We start from the raw sequence: 6926 nt of genomic DNA, 5'->3' as shown, positions 1-6926 counted from the left end.
TCAGGTTCGTCAAAGATCAGATGGCTGTAGATGTGTGGTATTATTTCTGAGGACTCTGTTCTGTTCCATTGGTCTATATCTCTGTTTTGGTACCAGTACCATGCTGTTTTGGTTACTGTAGCCTTGTCGTATAGTTTGAAGTCAGGTAGCGAGACGCCTCCAGCTTTGTCCTTTGGACTTAGGATTGTCTTGGCAATGCGGGCTCTTTTTTGGTTCCATATGAACTTTAAAGCAGTTGAGGAACTTAATTTTAATTGCCATCCATGCCCCTTTAAAACCCACCATCGGTGGGGCACGGTGGCTCACACCTGTAATCCCAGCACTTTGGGAGGCCGAGGCGGGTGGATCACCTGAGGTCAGGAGTTCGAGACCAGCCTGGCCAATGTGGTGAAACCCTGTTTCTACTAAAAATACATAGCTGGGCAGGGTGGCACATACCATAATCCCAGCTACTTGAGAGGCTGAGGCAGGAGAATCACTTGAATCCAGGAGGCGGAGGTTGTGGTGAGTGGAGATGGCGCCAGTGCACTCCAGCCTGGGCCACAGAGTGAGATTCCATTAAAAAACAAACCAACCACCATCACCACCTTCAGGATATAGCAGCTCTTGGCTGTTTTCCTCCAGTGACTGGGAATTGATCCCTAAGCCCTGAGAATTGTCTGTTCAAGTAACATATTTCTTAACTGTAAACCTGGCATAGATCATTAGTTGTAATATCATTTACCTTTAAATTAAAATAGCATTTTACCTTAAGCGTCAGGACTTGTGATGCAGCTCTAGTGGCACTCATAATCTACAGCTGTAGGTTTTAAACCAGCGATTCTTACAGTATTTTAGAAGCATTGTTACATATAATATCCTTTGTGTTTTAGGGCAGGGTAAATTGTCAGCCACTGCTAAAATGATTTTCTCACTTCCAAAAACTATTTGAACACCGTATATAAAGCAAATAAAGGGTCTATTCCAATCTCTATCTCATCTTTGTCAGCTTGTGTTCAGCATTGGAAATTCAAGTATTGTATTTGAATGTAATGATTTAAATGAATTGTGCCATGTTGGGGTTTGGAGTATCCCTTAAGTATGACGTTGAGGTGGAAGTAGCTGAATCTGAACTTGGTGTGTTTGAGCCTACTGTCCTATATTTGCTCTCAGAATTCATGTTAAACAAACATTATTCCTTGCTCTTTTTAATCCTCCGGTTCGTAATCAAATTGTTTCATAGCTTCTGAAAGTCTTGTTAAATCATTTAAGGTCTATGTGATGATAGCTGGTCATTAGAGAAAAGTCAAAACCAAATTCTTGGCTGTGTCCCCGCTCATGCCATAGGTTGTGTTCTAGTGTGAAAACTTGCTGTTTCACTTCCTTAGGAAAGATGAGGACAGATTTAGTGGCAACAAAATGATATAACCAGAAACAGCATTGGGCTCTGGTGCAAGAAAGCGAAACTGAGTGAACACCTTGTTAGGCAAGCTGCCCTGCCTCAGTGATTGCCAAGTGTGGGTTAGCTCTTGGACATAACAAACACAGGGTTCAGGATCCCATAGTCAAAGTGGGCCTGGGGCCTGGTGGGGAGCTGGTGACCAGGAGAGGCTGATGTTCTGGTTTGAAAATACGATATTCAAATGTGAAGATATTTGAGTCTTCACATTGCCCTTCTCCTATAACAGCATTAAGAAACTTTGAAAATGGGGTGGAAAGTGTGTAGAAATGGTCCATCCAGCCAATATAAAAACAATTTCTAGTTGGATATTCTTTTCTAGCCTCTGTGTATATGTTTTATGCAGCTGTAATTACCTTTGTGAATAACTGTTTCCTGCCTTTTTACATAATACTGTAAAACCCTCATCACTTTTCATGGTTACATTAAAAAGGTGGCTTATTTTAGAAAATTGCTGAATGCTACTCCGAAGGGTACTCAGGTGTGCTGTTCTGACCAGGGCCCTGCTATCGGGGCACTTGGAGGCCCCACATGTGTGTGCAAATGCTCTGGACTCCTGACCCTGCTGAGAATCTGCTGGGAAACATAGTCTTCCCAGGGAAATAATGCACTGGTATACACAAATTGCTTATGATTCCAAAAGCCACACGTGGTTATTTGGATCCTTAATAAGGAGTCCATCCTAGATCTTGAAATGGACATCACATTTTTAAAATTTAAAGTAAACCTAATGTATGTAACTGGAACATTAGCAGTGTTACGTGTTTCTCACTTTATTTTTCATACCCCTGATTTTTCCCCCCTTTTCCCTTTATTATAAGATTGGTTAGACTTTACGTCTTGGCCCTAGATGGCACACAAATCAGTTTCTATCACTGTCTACAAAACACCCCCGCAAAATTGACCTTATCAGAGCAGTTCGTTTCTCCTGAGTCTGGGCCCACGCTCATGGCTGCATTCAGCTGGCAAGTTGGCCAGGTGATGGCAGGGCTTTTCTTTCCTGGCCTTTCATCGTGCCTTCTTCAGGGCATGGTGGTCTCAGGGCAACATCTCAAGGGGGGAAAGGTGTAAGCCGCAGGACCCTTGAGAGCTAGCCTTAGAGGCTATGTGTATCACATGACTTCCACCACACTTTTGGTCAGAGGAAATCACAAGAGCCACCCAGATCCAAGGATTAGGGAGCTAGGGTGCACCTCTTAGGGAGGAGGATTTCTTTGTGGGAGGAATCTTTGATCCTGGTTTGTTGCTGCTGTTGTTGTTCTGTTTTGTTTTTTTTTTTTGAGACAGAGTCTCACTCCGTCACCCAGGCTGGAGTGCAGTGGTGCGATCTCGACTCACTGCAACCTCCCCACCTCTGCCTTCTGGGTTGAAATGATTGTTGTACCTCAGCCTCCTGAATAGCTGGGATTACAGGAGTGAGCCACCGTGCCTGGCCTGTGCTCCTGTTTTGTATTCTTCCACAATACATAGCAGATTCTCATCCCATGTGTATTGATCCCTTAGGGGAAAAAACTCTTTCTGGGAAGTGAAATTAGACATATCTTTTAACTAAATATGGTACTTAAAACTTTGAAAAATATCTTTGAAAACTTGTGTATGTTAAAGAGGTCCTCTGAGAAGGAACCTTAGTGATGCCTCTGCCATCTTCACTACATTCTCTCATGAGCCCGTTTTTTGTTACTGATTTGTATTGTACATTTGTATAGGCCCCAGGGAACAGTGATTTGATGGCCTTACCCTGCTTCTCTTAATATGCGTTGATGGTGTCTTTTGTCTTGGTTGTTGGCAAGTACAGGTGCTGACAAAGCTCAGGTTTGATGTTCCTTTGGGTTATTGTCTTGAGGTAGTTTGACAGCTGTTCAGCCTCAGGCTGTACAAATAACCCAGATCTGTTTTGGTTCTCTTTAGTCAAGCATAACATAGAGACAACACTAAGAGCAGGAATGAAAGAGACCCTATGTCACCCATTCTACTATGCCCTCCTGTAGAATTAGAACCCCTCATCACAAGAAGTTCAGGGAGAGATGGATCCAAAGAGAATAAGGTAGAGGGAAAAAAAGAAAACCAAAACAACTTGTTTGATCTTTTTTAAAAAAATCATGCCAGATTTTCTCCTACTCAGCAAAAGCAGATACAGTATATAAGGTTTAGAGCTGGGTGCTGAAAGGCTACAAGTGGCTTTTCTTAGAGTAAATAAAACAGCTCATTAAAAGGCTGTTGGAACTCTTATAAATCAGCATGATTGGGATGTTTAACTTCGTTTCCTAGTTAACTCAGGATTGATTAATTTACACAACTTCTGGGGTAAGAGTATCTCTTTTTAGGGGTGAGGGACCTCATTTATTTTTGGAAGACTATCATGTATATCCAGTTGCTCTTTTAATTAGATTTACTTTAAAATGCCGCAGTCAACTCTCTTCGGTATAAAGCCAGACCCTCAGAGATATTGTCTATACAATTCAAAAGGTTTCAGAAAAATATTTTTAAAATTACATAATATTATTTAAAATATTTTTGAAGATTGCATAAAGATTACATAGAAAGCTTCTGAAATATTGCACAAATGGCTCTCTAAACAGAAAATTTGGCCGGGCACGGTGGTTCATGCCTGTAATCACAGTACTTTGGGAGGCCAAGGTGGGAGGATTACCTGAGCCCAGGAGTTCCAGACCAGCCTGGGTAACACAATGAGAAAAAAAAAATCTAAAAATTAGCCAGGCGTGGTTGCATGCAGCTGTAGTCCCAGCTGCTTGGGAAGCTGAGGCGGGAGGATTGAGCCCTGGAGGTCAAGGCTGTATGAGATATGATCACGTCACTGCACTCCAGAATGGGTGACAGAGTGAGACCATCTCAATAAAATAAGATGCCGGGCATGGTGACTCACGCCTGTAATCCCAGCACTTTGGGAGGCTGAGGTGGGCAGATCACTTGGAGTCAGATGTTTGAGACCAGCCTGGGCAACATGGTGAAACCCCATCTCTACTAAAAATACAAAAAAAAATTAGCTGAACATGGTGGCAAGTGCCTGTCATCCCAGCTACTCAGGAGGCTGAGGCAGGAGAATCACTTGAACCTGGGAGGTGGAGGTTGCAGTGAGCCGAGATCACGCCATTGCACTCCAGCCTGAGCGACAGAACAAGACTCCGTCTCAAAAACTAAAATAAAATAAATAAAAAATAATAAGATAAAATTTGATTGGAAATTTAAGCTGTCGATGGGTCTGACAGTGTGGCATATGAAATACATGTTAATTAGTTTGAATTAATGTGAGGGTGCTTTTGGATCTTATAACTAGCAGTGTACGCTTAAGCAAAAAAAGTTCAGTTTTATTTTTTCTCAGACTAATATAATTCTAGTACCTTCCAAGTGCCAAGGTAGAATTCTGAATGTTTCTAAGAGGGTAAGAAATTGGCATATGACTGGGTGAAAAGTCATGCCATTTTTTTTTTTTTGTTACTCATCTGTGGATTTCACCCCTCTGGGCTTTCCCCTAGCCAACGAATCTGGAGAAGCTTGAGGTTTGCGTGTTTTCTTCCAACTTAGTTTTGGTAGTTTGTTGTCAAGCTTCTCTCCCTGTGGTGTGCCATCTTACAGGAGTATCCTCACTTGTTTGTTCACTCAGTCAACATTTAGTAAATATTATGTGACAGACAGCCATGGGAAATATATTGATGAATAAGACTCAGTTCTTCATTTTTTTTTTTTTAAGACAGGGTCTTGCTCTGTCACCCAGGCTGGAATGCAGTGGCACGATCTTGCCTCAGTGCCACCTCCACACCCAGGCTCAAGTGATCCTCCCACCTCAGCCTCCAGAGTAGTTGGGACCACAGGCATGCACCACTATGCCCAGCTTTTTTTTTTTTTTTATTTTTAGTAGAGACAGGGTCTTATCATGTTGCCCAAACTGGTCCGAAACTCCTGAGCTCGAGTGATCCGCCCACCTTGGCCTCCCAATGTGTTAGGATTACAGGTGTGAGCCACCGCGCCAGGCCAAGGTTCCATTCTTGTCTTCCATGAGCTCGTTACATAAATGGACCCGATAGATATGCAGATGGTGGACTATAGTACAGAGCAGAATGAAGTAAACTTTGTGATATCTGAACAGCCAAATAGCCCGACTTAAGGGGTAAAAGAGAGGCTCTTGGGGGGCATATAGAAAGCAGACTGGAGGCATCAGGCTTGCCCGGCCTCCTGGGGAGGATTCCCTAGGAGAAGGCAGGGAGCAGAGCTGAAGATGGGCAAATTGGTGACTGGCTGGGCCAGATCGTGGAGGACCCCTAAGTGCCATGTGAAGGAGTTTGGGTTTGATACTAGGCTTGGAAAGAGCTGCTGAAGGGTTCTGAAGAAGGGAGTGGCGGTCTTAAGGTTGGAGTGCAGTTATTAGAAGTGGGGAGCACAGGCAGAAGAGCAGAAGCCAGTGGGACTGGTGTAAGTTGAGTTTGCAAACCAGAGGGTCATCCATCCACAGAAGTGCAGTTGACCCTTGAACAGCACAGGGTTGAGCTGCGTGGGTCCACTTAAACGCAGACGTTTTCTAACCAAATGTGGGTCGATTTGAGGGGTGCTAAATCTGTATATACAGGGCTAACTTTCTGTATAGGCAGGTTCCTCAGGGCTGACTGTGCACTTGGATGTTGATATATCCGGGGTCCTGTAACCAGTCCCCTGCCTATACCAGGCGTTGACTGTAATTGGAAATTACTCGGAGATAACTGGAAATTCTGGTCCAGAGCTTAGATGAGAGGGTTTAGGGCTTAGTTTAGATTTGAGTGTACAATTGTCTGTGTTATTTTGCAGCCTTGAGGGGGAAAGAAGTTATTGGGAGAAGTGGGTTCTAGCGAGAATCCTGGGGTCGCCTATGGAAAGGAGCTGGTGGAGGAGGCACATGGAGTAGTTAGAGTGGTTGGAAGGGGTCCCAGAGGATGCAGGGAGAGGAAGGTGAGTAGGGGAAATGGGGGCGGGGGTTAACAGTGTCTGCAGTTTCAGAGGGGTTGATCCCTTCATTCTAGATAGTCACTTTATCACCCTTGTTTGCTGTCGTTATTGTATATCATGTCTGATTTCAGAAATTTTATTTCACGCAAAGCCTTTAGACCAGCAGCTCTTGGGTTTAGATGAGTGGTTCCCAGCTTTCTTTGCACATCAGCATCCACAGGGCTGCTTTGAAAGAGTCCTTGGGCCACTTTTACAGAGTGCGCATTCTTGAGTCTCCTTTCCAGAGATTGTGATTTAAGTGGCCTGAGTTGCTCCAAGCTGCCCAGAGAATTCCAGTATGCAACCAAGTGTGAGAACCCCTGATGCAGACTTCTGCAGGGCCTGCTTTCTTGTGTTTCCGCAGTGTTGTGACTGACTGCCATGGTTGCTTCAGGGGTCTCTGAGCTTGCCATCCAGGGTGTGTGTTAACTGTGTTCTTTTGGAAAGCAAACTAAGACTGTACTGAAACTCCTATAATCTGGTGTTAATAGGTAATATGGTGGGTTAGTTGTTC

At 43.8% G+C, this 6926-nt stretch overlaps 1 protein-coding gene across 1 annotated transcript in view; it reads left to right on the top strand.

Annotated features, from left to right (window-relative positions):
• UBN1 (ubinuclein 1) overlaps positions 1–6926 on the top strand; it is a 38367-nt gene that overhangs the window by 17415 nt on the left and 14026 nt on the right.

This window comes from Rhinopithecus bieti, unplaced genomic scaffold (genome assembly GCF_001698545.2).
Source record: "Rhinopithecus bieti isolate Rb0 unplaced genomic scaffold, ASM169854v2 scaffold_13704, whole genome shotgun sequence".
NCBI classification, from domain to species: domain Eukaryota; kingdom Metazoa; phylum Chordata; class Mammalia; order Primates; family Cercopithecidae; genus Rhinopithecus; species Rhinopithecus bieti.
Note: the sequence above shows the minus strand (reverse complement) of the source record. Positions and strands in the feature narration are given on the sequence as shown.